The sequence below is a fragment of the Nycticebus coucang genome, chromosome 11, assembly GCF_027406575.1.
Source record: "Nycticebus coucang isolate mNycCou1 chromosome 11, mNycCou1.pri, whole genome shotgun sequence".
NCBI classification, from domain to species: Eukaryota; Metazoa; Chordata; class Mammalia; order Primates; family Lorisidae; genus Nycticebus; species Nycticebus coucang.
In genome coordinates this window covers 52,944,339-52,957,313 of record NC_069790.1, presented here as the reverse complement: position 1 = coordinate 52,957,313, position 12,975 = coordinate 52,944,339, and the positions used below count along the sequence as shown (strand labels likewise).

At 38.6% G+C, this 12,975-nt stretch overlaps 1 protein-coding gene across 1 annotated transcript in view; it reads right to left on the bottom strand.

Annotated features, from left to right (window-relative positions):
* Positions 1 to 12,975, bottom strand: part of COL28A1 (collagen type XXVIII alpha 1 chain) — a 209,926-nt gene that overhangs the window by 59,783 nt on the left and 137,168 nt on the right. The gene's annotated exons all lie outside the window — the stretch shown is intronic.

The window sequence follows — 12,975 nt, the reverse complement described above, 5'->3', positions numbered from 1 at the left end:
ATTTTACCCACTCCCTCTCCTTTCTCAATTTTTCTTTTTTTTTTTCTTATCACTTGGTCCTCCTTTCTTTCATCCCTTTTTTGCTCTGCAACCTTCTCACCCTTCTGGTCCTGTAACCCTTAGTCCACAGGCACGAGAACTTAAAGAGCAAGAGGAAGTGAAAGGAAAATTAGGGCAAGGAAACAGATAAAAGAAATCACTCATGAGGAAGAATCAGCAGAAAACTCCAGGCAACATGAAGAACCAGTCCAGAACAACCCCGCCAAGGGACCATGAGGTAGCTACTGCAGAGGATTCCACCTATACAGAAATGTTAGGAATGACAGAAAGGGAATTTAGAATATACATGTTGAAAACAATGAAAGAAATGATGGAAACAATGAAGGAAACTGCTAATAGAGTGGAAAATAACCAAAAGGAAATCCAAAAACAGAATCAAATAAGAGATGAATGATATGAAGAATATAACAAGGATATAGCAGAGCTGAAGGAACTGAAACAGTCAATTAGGGAACTTAAAGATGCAATGGAAAGTATCAGCAACAGGTTAGACCAGGCAGAAGAAAGAATTTCAGAGGTAGAAGACAAAGTTCTTGAGATAACTCAGATAGTAAAACAGGCAGAAAAGAAGAGAGAGAAAGCAAAACGTGCACTGTCAGAATTATGGGACTTTATGAAGTGTTCCAACATACGAGTTATAGGAATTCCAGAAGGGGAAGAAGAATGCCCCAGAGGAATGGAAGCCATACTAGAGAATACTATAAAAGAAAATTTCCCAAATATCACCAAAGACTCTGACACACTGCTTTCAGAGGGATATCGGACCCCAGGTCGCCTCAACTCTAACCGAGCTTCTCCAAGACACATTGTGATGAACCTGTCCAAAGTCAAGACAAAAGAAAAGATTCTGCAAGCTGCCAGGAGTAAGCGCCAGTTGACCTACAGGGGCAAATCCATCAGAGTGACCGCAGACTTCTCTAATGAAACTTTCCAAGCAAGAAGACAATGGTAATCTACCTTTAATCTACTTAAACAGAACAATTTCCAGCCCAGAATTCTGTACCCTGCTAAGCTAAGCTTCAAAATTGATGGAGAAATCAAATCATTTACAGATATACAAACATTGAGGAAATTCGCCACAACAAGACCAGCTCTACAGGAAATACTTCAACCTGTTCTGCACACTGACCACCACAATGGATCAGCAGCAAAGTAAGAACTCAGAAATAAAAGGACAGAACCTAACCTCCACACTGATGCAAAAGATAAAACTAAGCAATGGACTCTCACAAAATAAAACAAATAGAATACTACCACACTTATCAATTATTTCAATAAATGTTAATGGCTTGAATTCCCCACTGAAGAGACATAGATTGGCTGACTGGATTAAAAAACACAAGCCATCCATTTGCTGTCTGCAAGAAACACACCTGGCTTCAAAAGACAAATTAAAGCTCCGAGTCAAGGGTTGGAAGACAATTTTTCAGGCAAATGGAATTCAGAAGAAAAGAGGAGTTGCGATCTTATTTTCAGATACATGTGGATTTAAAGCAACTAAAGTCAAAAAAGACAAAGATGGTCACTTTATATTGGTCAAGGGAAAAATACAACAAGAAGACGTTTCAATTCTAAATATTTATGCACCCAATTTAAATGCTCCCAGATTCTTGAAACAGACCTTACTCAGTCTGAGCAATATGATATCTTATAATACCATAATGACAGGGGAATTTAACACTCCTCTTACAGAGCTGGACAGATCCTCTAAACAGAAATTAAACAAATATATTAAATTAAACAAATTAAACAGATCCTCTAAACAGAAATTAAACAAATATATTAAATTAAACAAATATATTAAACAAATATATAAGAGATTTAAATGAGACCCTAGAACAACTGTGCTTGATAGACGCATATAGAACACTCCACCCCAAAGATAAAGAATATACATTCTTCTTATCACCCCATGGAACATTCTCCAAAATTGATCATATCCTGGGACACAAAACAAATATCAACAGAATCAAAAGAATTGAAATTTTACCTTGTATCTTCTCAGACCATAAGGCACTAAACGTGGAACTCAACTCTAACAAAAGTGCTCAACCCCACCCAAAGGCATGGAAATTAAACAATCTTCTTTTGATTAACAGATGGGTGCAGGAAGAAATAAAACAGGAAATCATTAACTTCCTTGAGCATAACAACAATGAATACACAAGCTACCAAAACCTGTGGGATACTGCAAAAGCAGTTTTGAGAGGAAAATTCATCGCTTTAGATGCCTACATTCGAAAAACAGAAAGATAGCGCATCAACAATTTCACAAAAGATCTTATGGAATTGGAAAAAGAAGAACAATCTAAGCCTAAACTCAGTAGAAGAAAAGAAATATCCAAAATCAAATCAGAGATCAATGAAATTGAAAACAAAAGAATCATTCAGAAAATTAATGAAACAAGGAGTTGGTTTTTTGAAAAAATAAATAAAATAGATAAACCATTGGCCAGACTAATGAGGAATAGAAAAGTAAAATCTCTAGTAACCTCAATCAGAAATGATAAAGGGGAAATAACAACTGATCCCACAGAGATACAAGAGATCATCTCTGAATACCACCAGAAAGTCTATGCCCAGAAATTTGACAATGTGAAGGAAATGGATAAATATTTGGAATCACACCCTCTCCCTAGACTCAGCCAGGAAGAAATAGAGCTCCTGAACAGACCAATTTCAAGCACTGAGATCAAAGAAACAATAAAAAATCTTCCAACCAAAAAATGCCCTGGTCCAGATGGCTTCACACCAGAATTCTATCAAACCTTCAAGGAAGAGCTTACTCCTGTACTGCAGAAATTATTCCAAAAATTTGAGGAAGAAGGAATCTTCCCCAACACATTCTATGAAGCAAACATCAACCTGATACCAAAACCAGGAAAAGACCCAAACAAAAAGGAGAATTTCAGACCAATCTCACTCATGAATATAGATGCAAAAATTCTCAACAAAATCCTAGCCAATAGATTACAGCTTATCATCAAAAAAGTCATTCATCATGATCAAGTAGGCTTCATCCCAGGGATGCAAGGCTGGTTTAACATACGCAAGTCTATAAACGTTATCCACCTAATTAACAGAGGCAAAAATAAAGATCACATGATCCTCTCAATAGATGCAGAAAAAGCATTTGATAAAATCCAGCATCCTTTTCTAATTAGAATACCGAAGAGTATAGGCATAGGTGGCACATTTCTAAAACTGATTGAAGCTATCTATGACAAACCCACAGCCAATATTTTACTGAATGGAGTAAAACTCAAAGCTTTTCCTCTTAGAACTGGAACCAGACAAGGTTGTCCTCTGTCACCTTTACTATTCAACATAGTGCTGGAAGTTCTAGCCAATACAATTAGGCAAGACAAGGAAATAAAGGGAATCCAAATGGGAACAGAGGAGGTCAAACTCTCCCTCTTTGCTGACGACATGATCTTATACTTAGAGAACCCCAAAGACTCAACCACAAGACTCCTAGAAGTCATCAAAAAATACAGTAATGTTTCAGGATATAAAATCAATGTCCACAAGTCAGTAGCCTTTGTGTACACCAATAACAGTCAAGATGAGAAGCTAATTAAGGATACAACTCCCTTCACCATAGTTTCAAAGAAAATGAAATACCTAGGAATATACCTAACAAAGGAGGTGAAGGACCTCTATAAAGAAAACTATGAAATCCTCAGAAAGGAAATAGCAGAGGATATTAACAAATGGAAGAACATACCATGCTCATGGATGGGAAGAATCAACAGTGTTAAAATGTCTATACTTCCCAAAGCAATCTACCTATTCAATGCCATTCCTATCAAAATACCAACATCGTACTTTCAAGATTTGGAGAAAATGATTCTGCGTTTTGTATGGAACCAGAAAAAACCCCGTATAGCTAAGGCAGTTCTTAGTAATAAAAATAAAGCTGGGGGCATCAGCATACCAGATCTTAGTCTGTACTACAAAGCCATAGTGCTCAAGACAGCATGGTACTGGCACAAAAACAGAGACATAGACACTTGGAATCGAATTGAAAACCAAGAAATGAAACTAACGTCTTACAACCACCTAATCTTCGATAAACCAAACAAGAACATACCTTGGGGGAAAGACTCCCTATTCAATAAATGGTGTTGGGAGAACTGGATGTCTACATGTGAAAGACTGAAACTGGACCCACACCTTTCCCCACTCACAAAAATTGATTCAAGATGGATAAAGGACTTAAATTTAAGGCATGAAACAATAAAAATCCTCCAAGAAAGCATAGGAAAAACACTGGAAGATATTGGCCTGGGGAAAGACTTCATGAAGAAGTCCCAGGCCAATTGCCATGGCAATTGCAACAACAACAAAAATAAACAAATGGGACTTCATTAAACTGAAAAGCTTCTGTACAGCTAAGGAGACAATAACCAAAGCAAAGAACAACCTACACAATGGGAAAGGATATTTGCATATTTTCAATCAGACAAAAGCTTGATAACTAGGATCTATAGAGAACTCAAATTAATCCACATGAAAAAAGCCAACAATCCCATATATCAATGGGCAAGAGACATGAATAGAATTTTCTCTAAAGATGACAGACTTATGGCTAACAAACACATGAAAAAATGTTCATCATCTCTATATATTAGAGAAATGCAAATCAAAACAACCCTGAGGTATCATCTAACCCCAGTGAGAATGACCCACATCACAAAATCTCAAAACTGCAGATGCTGGTGTGGATGTGGAGAGAAGGGAACACTTTTACACTGCTGGTGGGACTGCAAACTAGTACAACCTTTCTGGAAGGAAGTATGGAGAAACCTCAAAGCACTCAAGCTAGACCTCCCATTTGATCCTGCAATCCCATTACTGGGCATCTACCCAGAAGGAAAAAAATCCTTTTATCATAAGGACACTTGTACTAGACTGTTTATTGCAGCTCAATTTACAATCGCCAAAATGTGGAAACAGCCTAAATGCCCACCAACCCAGGAATGGATTAACAAGCTGTGGTATATGTATACCATGGAATACTATTCAGCCATTAAAAAAAATGGAGACTTTACATCCTTCATATTAACCTGGATGGAAGTGGAAGACATAATTCTTAGTAAAGCATCACAAGAATGGAGAAGCATGAATCCTATGTACTCAATTTTGATATGAGGACAATTAATGACAATTAAGGTTATGGGGGGGGAGCAGAAAGAGGGACGGAGGGAGGGGGGTGGGGCCTTGGTGTGTGTCACACTTTATGGGGGCAAGACATGACTGCAAGAGGGACTTTACCTAACAATTGCAATCAGTGTAACCTGGCTTATTGTACCCTCAATGAATCCCCAACAATAAAAAAAAAAAAAGAAGACTATAGGAAGAAAGATTAAAAAAAAAAAAAAAAGAGAGAGAAAAAGAACTTAAATTCAAATACCAGAAAGTCAGAGTATTGAAATAAGTATGTATGTGCTGTTCACAACAGTAGCAGAATTGTGTGGCCTGGTTATGAATGAAGAATAAGAAAATTCCTCGTGTCAATACTTCTTAACCCCTCTGCAGGTATTTGCAACTCAGCATACATTAAACCGAGTCTTGACTTTTTTTATAAGTGAAATTCTTTGTACCCTCTAAGTCAGTTACATTTCAATGAATAAATCATTTCTATTTGGCCTTTAAAGGGGGCGATTTTCTGAGTGCAATAGGCACATTCTAACCACAAATCTATTAAAATGGATTCTGGAAACATTTTCAAAGCAATCAGGTCACAAGTAGGAACCAAACAGAAAGCAGTGACACCATGTGAGATTTCCACTATGGAAGCCTGGTGTTCTTTCAAGTGTTAGCTTTTCTAGTAAAGGGACACCATGGGTAGCAATAACATCTGATTGAGTTAAAAAGCCCTTGGAGTTCACAGAAACACAGTTATTTTGGTACAACTGAGGCAAACAAAAAGAAAACTACCTAAGAAACAAAATTAACCTTAAACACAGAGCTAAGACTCTTACAAAGTTCTGCACTCTGCCCTAAATTCCTAAGTCAGATGGTTTTGATGGGAGAAGCCATTTTCTGGCTGTCCCCAGACTTGGCCTGCAGGTTGGGCTGGCTCACTCACTATCACACCCCTGTAGGCCTCAAATGCTACTGGTAACCCAGTATTACCCCAGGACTCCCAGCCTTCCCTTATTCCTCACACTAACCTAATTGCTGGCCTCTCTTTCTCTCCTGAAATCAGGTTCTCCATGCCCATTTCAGCCCTCCTCTGATTCCTTGCCTATCTCTCTGCAGCCTCTGAACCATAACATTCCTACCAGATCTCACGTGTCCCTCATTCTCTGGCCCTGGCTTGACCATAGACAGGAAGGAGCACTTCCTGTTTCTTTCCCAGTCCTTCCAAACCTCAAGCTTCTTCCAGCTCTTTGGCTGGTATTCAGCCTATTTGCACAATTCTAAACCATCCGTTAGAACTACTGATGCTGCTTGAAATTAGAAAAAAGGTTATCAAGGCTCTAAGATTTTCTTTTTAGGGGAGAGGATAAAAGAAGTAATGGGGCTGAACAAGTCCTTATAAGCCCAGGTGTCTGTGCCCCACAGTATCAGGAGAATGATGGGGCATTCCAGAGGTTGCTATGAACACCATCCATGTCTTCTGTTGTCTTCTGGAGGTACCAACACACTTCAGAGCAACAAATAATTTTTTAAATGTTTCTCTTTCCTAGAAACCGGTTAAATGATGTGTGGCAATAATTGCCAGCCCTTCACCAAACCTCTGGTTCCTTTTATTCCCATCCACACAACTAGACTACCTTTTGAGACTCCCTTGCAATTATGCATAGTCAAGTGACTAGTTCTCACCAATAAAATATGGGTAGAGGTGACATGTGTCACCTGATTGGGACTTCTAAGAAGCAGGTGTGTGCCCATTCCATACACTTTCTTTTTGCCTGCTGAGTACAACTGGCAAAGAAGGCCAGTCAACAGAGGAATTGTAAATGGAAGACCGAAACTCTGTGTAAAAGAAAAGTGCCCACCAATCAGGATCACCCAGATTGGACAGGTATAGCAAAACCTCTATAGTGCTTGAACTGTTATACATTTTGGGGTCCATTTGGTACTAGAACCAGACCCACACTAACTAATGCATCCAGTACATCATGTTCAAGAGCATTAAATCACCAGAATGTCAGAATTCTAGGCCTTCTTTCCAGAAAAAACAAGTGATAGTAGTGAAAAGGGAAAGGGAGTGGGAAGGAAAAATAATGTGAATAACGTCAAACATCTACTCAATATATAACCATCTATTAAATTGATTATACACAGTATCTTTAAAAGTTTATATTTAATTTTAATTCTTCCTTTAATTCTTTAAGGTATATTTAATTTTAATTCTTCCTCACAACCTTAAGAAATCCATACTATTATTGTCACCCTTACTAAGCTGTGGACACTACTCAGGAAGTAGAGAAGCTACAATTCAAACCCACAGCCCAAACTCCGGTTGAGTATCCACTACTGTGTATGAGGCACTTTATACAATTTTACCTTCACACCTTGTACAAAAAACCTTATTATTCTGATTTTAAAGATGAGTAAGGCTCAGATTCAACAAAGATAAATGATTTTTCCAAGGTTACACAACTAAAAAGAATCAGAGCTTGGATTCGGGCCAAGGTTGAGTGGCTCTAAGGCTCATTCTCGTGTCCCCAGACCACTGAGGTCAGAAGCTATGCAGAGGGAGAGGTCATCCCGAATGAGTTTCCCTCTGTTTGCGGGCCTCACCTGGCTCAGAGGTTGATCTGTTAGGTCTGTGGCCATTTGACCATTGCAGTCATTACTATTTGTCAGCTGTGGGGACACTGGGGTTTCTGTCAGATGCTATTCACCAGATTCCCCAGCATATCACTGTGGCTATTTTTTTTTTTTATTGACATGGATATCAAACAGGTTAGGCCTGAAATATTTCATCCTTTACTATAGCCCAGTGATTTGCAAGTGGCATACTGTGAGAGGAATTTTTTTTTTTTTTTTATTGTTGGGGATTCATTGAAGGTACAAGAAACCAGGTTACACTGATTGCAATTATTAGGGAAAGTCCCTCTTACAATCGTGTCTTGCCCCCAAAAGGTGTGGCACACACCAAGGTCCCTCCCCTTCCCTCCTTCCCTCTCTCTGCTCTTCCTTTCCCCACCCCTCCCATCTTTCTCTCTGTGAGAGGAATTTTTAAAGATCATTAATTAAGACCCTGGGATAAAACCGACTTGGTCATGATGTATAATTTGTTTGATGTGTTGTTGGATTCTATTTGTTAGGATCTTGTTGAATATTTTTGCATCTATACTCATTAGTGATATCGGTCTATAATTTTCTTTTCTTGTTGGGTGTTTTCCTGGTTTGGAGATTAGGGTGATGTTTGCTTCGTAGAACGTGTTGGGTAGTCTTCCTTCTTTTTCTACATTTTGGAACAGGTTGAGTAATATAGGTACTAATTCCTCTTTAAAGGTTTGGTAGAATTCTGACATGAAGCCATCTGGTCCTGGGCTTTTCTTTTTAGGGAGGTTTTGTATGGTTGATGCTGTTTCAGAACTTGATATGGGCCTGTTCAACATTTCCACTTGATTCAGGCTAAGTCTTGGAAGTTGACGTGCTTCCAAGTATTGGTCAATTTCCTTCAGATTTTCATATTTCTAGTCTCAAGGCTAGTTCAATATACGTAAATCTATAAGTATAATTCAGCACATGAACAAATTAAAAACAAAGACCATATGATTCTCTCAATCGATGCAGAAAAAGCTTTTGATAATATCCAGCATCCCTTCATGATCAGAACACTTAAGAAAATTGGTATAGAAGGGACATCTTTTAAACTGATAGAGGCCATCTACAGTAAACCCACAGCCAATATCATATTGAATGGAGTTAAATTGAAATCATTTCCACTCAGATCAGGAACCAGACAAGGCTGTCCATTGTCTCCACTGCTCTTTAACATTGTAATGGAAGCTTTAGCCACTGCAATTAGGGAAGAAAAGGCAATCAAGGGTGTCCATATAGGGTCAGAAGAGATCAAACTTTCGCTCTTCACAGATGATAAGATTGTATATCTGGAAAACACTAGGGATTCTACTCAAAAACTCTTAGAAGTGATCAAGGAATACAGCAGTGTCTCAGGTTACAAAATCAACATTCATAAATCGGTAGCCTTTATATATACCAACAATAGTCAAGTTGAAAAAACAGTTAAGGAATCTATCCCATTCACAGTAGTGCCAAAGAAGATGAAATATTTGGGAGTTTATCTAACAAAGGATGTGAAAGATCTCTATAAAGAGAACCATGAAACTCTAAGAAAAGAAATAGCTGAAAATGTTAACAAATGAAAAAACATACCATGCTCATAGCTGGGAAGAATCAACATCGTTAAAATGTGCATACTACCCAAAGCAATATATAATTTTAATGCAATCCCTATTAAAGGTCCACTGTCATACTTTAAAGATTATGAAAAATTAATACTTAGTTTTATATGGAATCAGAAAAAACCTCGAATAGCCAAGACATTACTCAGAAATAAAAACAAAGCAGGAGGAATCATGCTACCAGACCTCAGACTATACTACAGATCAATAGTGATCAAAACAGCATAGTACTGGCACAAAAACAGAGAAGTAGATGTCTGGAACAGAATAGAAAACCAAGAGATGAATCCAGCTTGTCATTTAATCTTTGACAAGCCAATTAAAAACATTCAGTGGGGAAAAGATTCACTATCTAACAAATGGTGCTGGGTGAACTGGCTGGTGACCTGTAGAAGACCGAAACTGGACCCACACCTTTCACCATTAACTAAGATAGACTCTCACTGGATTAAAGATTTAAACTTAAGACATGAAACTATAAAAATACTAGAAGAGAGTGCAGGGAAAACCCTTGAAGAAATCGGCCTGGGTGAGTATTTTATGAGGAGGACCCCCCTGGGCAATTGAAGCAGCTTTAAAAATACACTACTGGGACCTGATCAAACTAAAAAGCTTCTGCAAAGCCAAGAATACAGTAAGTAAAGCAAGCAAACAGCCCTCAGAATGGGAGAAGATATTTTCAGGTTATGTCTCCAACAAAGGTTTAATAACCAGAATCCACAGAGAACTCAAACGTATAAGCAAGAAAAGAACAAGGGATCCCATCGCAGGCTGGGCAAGGGAGTTGAAGAGAAACTTCTCTGAAGAAGACAGGCGCATGTCCTACAGACATATGAAAAAATGCTCATCATCTTTAATCATCAGAGAATTGCAAATCAAAACTACTTTGAGATACCATCTAACTCCAGTGAGACTAGCCTATATCACAAAATCCCAAGACCAGAGATGTTGGCATAGATGTGGAGAAAAGGGAACACTTCCACATTGCCGGTGGGAATGCAAATTAATACATTCCTTTTGGAAAGATGTTTGGAGAACACTTAGAGATCTAAAAATAAATCTGCCATTCAATCCTATAATCCCTCTACTAGGCATATACACAGAAGACCAAAAATCACATCACAACAAAGATATTTGTACCAGAATGTTTATTGCAGCCCTATTCATAATTGCTAAGTCATGGAAAAAGCCCAAGTGCCCATCGATCCACAAATGGATTAATAAATTGTGGTATATGTACACCATGGAATATTACGCAGCCTTAAAGAAAGATGGAGACTTTACCTCTTTCATGTTTATATGGATGGAGCTGGAACATATTCTTCTTAGTAAAGTATCCCAAGAATGGAAGAAAAAGTATCCAATATACTCAGCCCTACTATGAAACTATATTATGGCTTTCACATGAAAGCTATAACCTAGTTACACTAAGGATGGGGGGGTGGAAAGGAGGGAGGGGAGGGGGAAGGTGGGCAGAGGGAGGGGGATTGGTGGGATTACACCTGCAGTGCACCTTACAAGGGTATATGTGAAACTTTGTAAATGTGGAATGTAAATGTCTTAGCACAATAACTAAGAAAATGCCAGGAAGGCTATGTTAACCAGTGTGATGAAAATGTGTCAAACCGTCTATGAAACTAATGTATGGTGCTCCATGATCACATTAATGTACACAGCTATGATTTAATAAAAAAAAGGTCATTAATTAAATTATTTTCAAAAGAAGTTCAAAGCACAGGAAGCATTCTTTTGTTCATTCTTTTTCTTTTTTTGATCAACATAATTTAAGCATGCTGTGGAAGTTTAACTGTAGGTTCAAGTGTGGTATGAAATAAAAAAAAGTTTGAAAAACACTGCTGCAGCCTAACTACGTGCAAAGCACCCCAAGCCAGGGGTGGATTAGTCATGTTCAGGCCCAAAGGAAGAATTGAAGTCAGGGGCATGAAAATTAATTATTTCAATGATTAAAGGGTTTTTGCAAGAAATACAGTGCAGTCCAGTTTACAAATCTTCCTCAGAATGTCTTTAAGGTCAAGGAGAGCTGTAGAATCTCATTTATATAAGGACTTCCTAATCCTCCAGGAAGAAGCACTAAGTGAATATCAGGCATAACATCTGAGTAACAATGAAGAATGAAGGAGAAGCCTCCTCTGCATGTCCCTATGCTTGTTTTTTAACCTGAATGAGCCACCGTCCCAACCCCCACTCCCAAAATCTATAGGGCTAGAGTCACAAGGGCTACTTAGTATATAAATAAATCCCTCAAGACCCAACCCCATCCTTTCTCCCTCCTGATTTAATCTGTAGGATTTTCAACAGACCAAGGGTCTATATCTAGGGGAACTGTTTGTGCTGCAGGCTCCCAGTGGGATAAGTTGGTGGCATCATACAATCTTCTGGGCTATGACATGAACCTGAAAGACTAAAACCATTTGGAGATGGAAGAGCCACCATCTCAAATTTATTTATTTTTATTTTTATTTTATCTTATTATTATTATTTTTTTTTTTTTGCAGTTTTTGGCTAGGGCCAGGTTTGAACCCGCCCCCATCTCAAATTTATTTATCTAATTAACAGACATCTGTAATTGGGAGATAGCACCAAAGAGTCCCTCCTTATGCAGAGCCAGGTGGGCCACAGCAGAGGAACAGCAGGGGCTCCCATGGCACCCAGGGGAGAGCCCATGGTGCTCTCAACATTGCCCAGGACCAGGGCTGCCACAGCAGCTGTCCAGGGTGGTCCTGGAACCCCAGGAAAGAAGGGGAAGAGGTTCCCAGAAGATCACACTTTTCTACATGCAGAATCAGGAAAATAGGAAGGGGAACCCTTCTATGCCCACATTTCTGCTAGTCATGCCTACCATCCCACAGATGGTATCCAGAGTGAGTCTTTTCTAAATTGATCAGGCCGCCCTTCTCTGACTTTCAATTGCTCATCCTCAGCAGGCAGTTTAATTTCCCCACAGGATTTTTACATTTATTATCTGAAACTCCCACTATCTCCTACCACAATCTGCTATTTGAAGAGTTTATTTTGAATGTTCCCACATTTGTAGAGTTGATCTCAATTATTCAAAGGTGGATAAGTTTTGAAGCTGAAACATGATAAAAATATACATATAAAACAAAACAAAACCAACTAATGGGGTGGCAGTGGAACAGGAAGAAAGGCAATGAGCCAATAAAAAAAAAAAAAGTCAACATACGAGTAGAAGAAGAAGAAATCTTTGGAATTACATAGTAAACTTTAGATGCCAAATTTTGTCAACCAGAGACACAGGAAACCCTAATAATTTTCCCTTGAAAATCACCTCAGAGCTGCTTAAGCGGAAACAAAGTGGAATGCAGATGGCTGTGAATTCCAATAACATAGACTCTGGACCCAGGGCAGTGGTTCCCACCTTGGTTGCTCAGAAGACCCACCTGGGGAGCTTTCAAAACCAGGGTACTCAAGCTCCACCCCCAGAGATTCAGATTTCTCTCTTCTACAAAAGGGCATCAGTATTAGTCAAAAGCTCCCT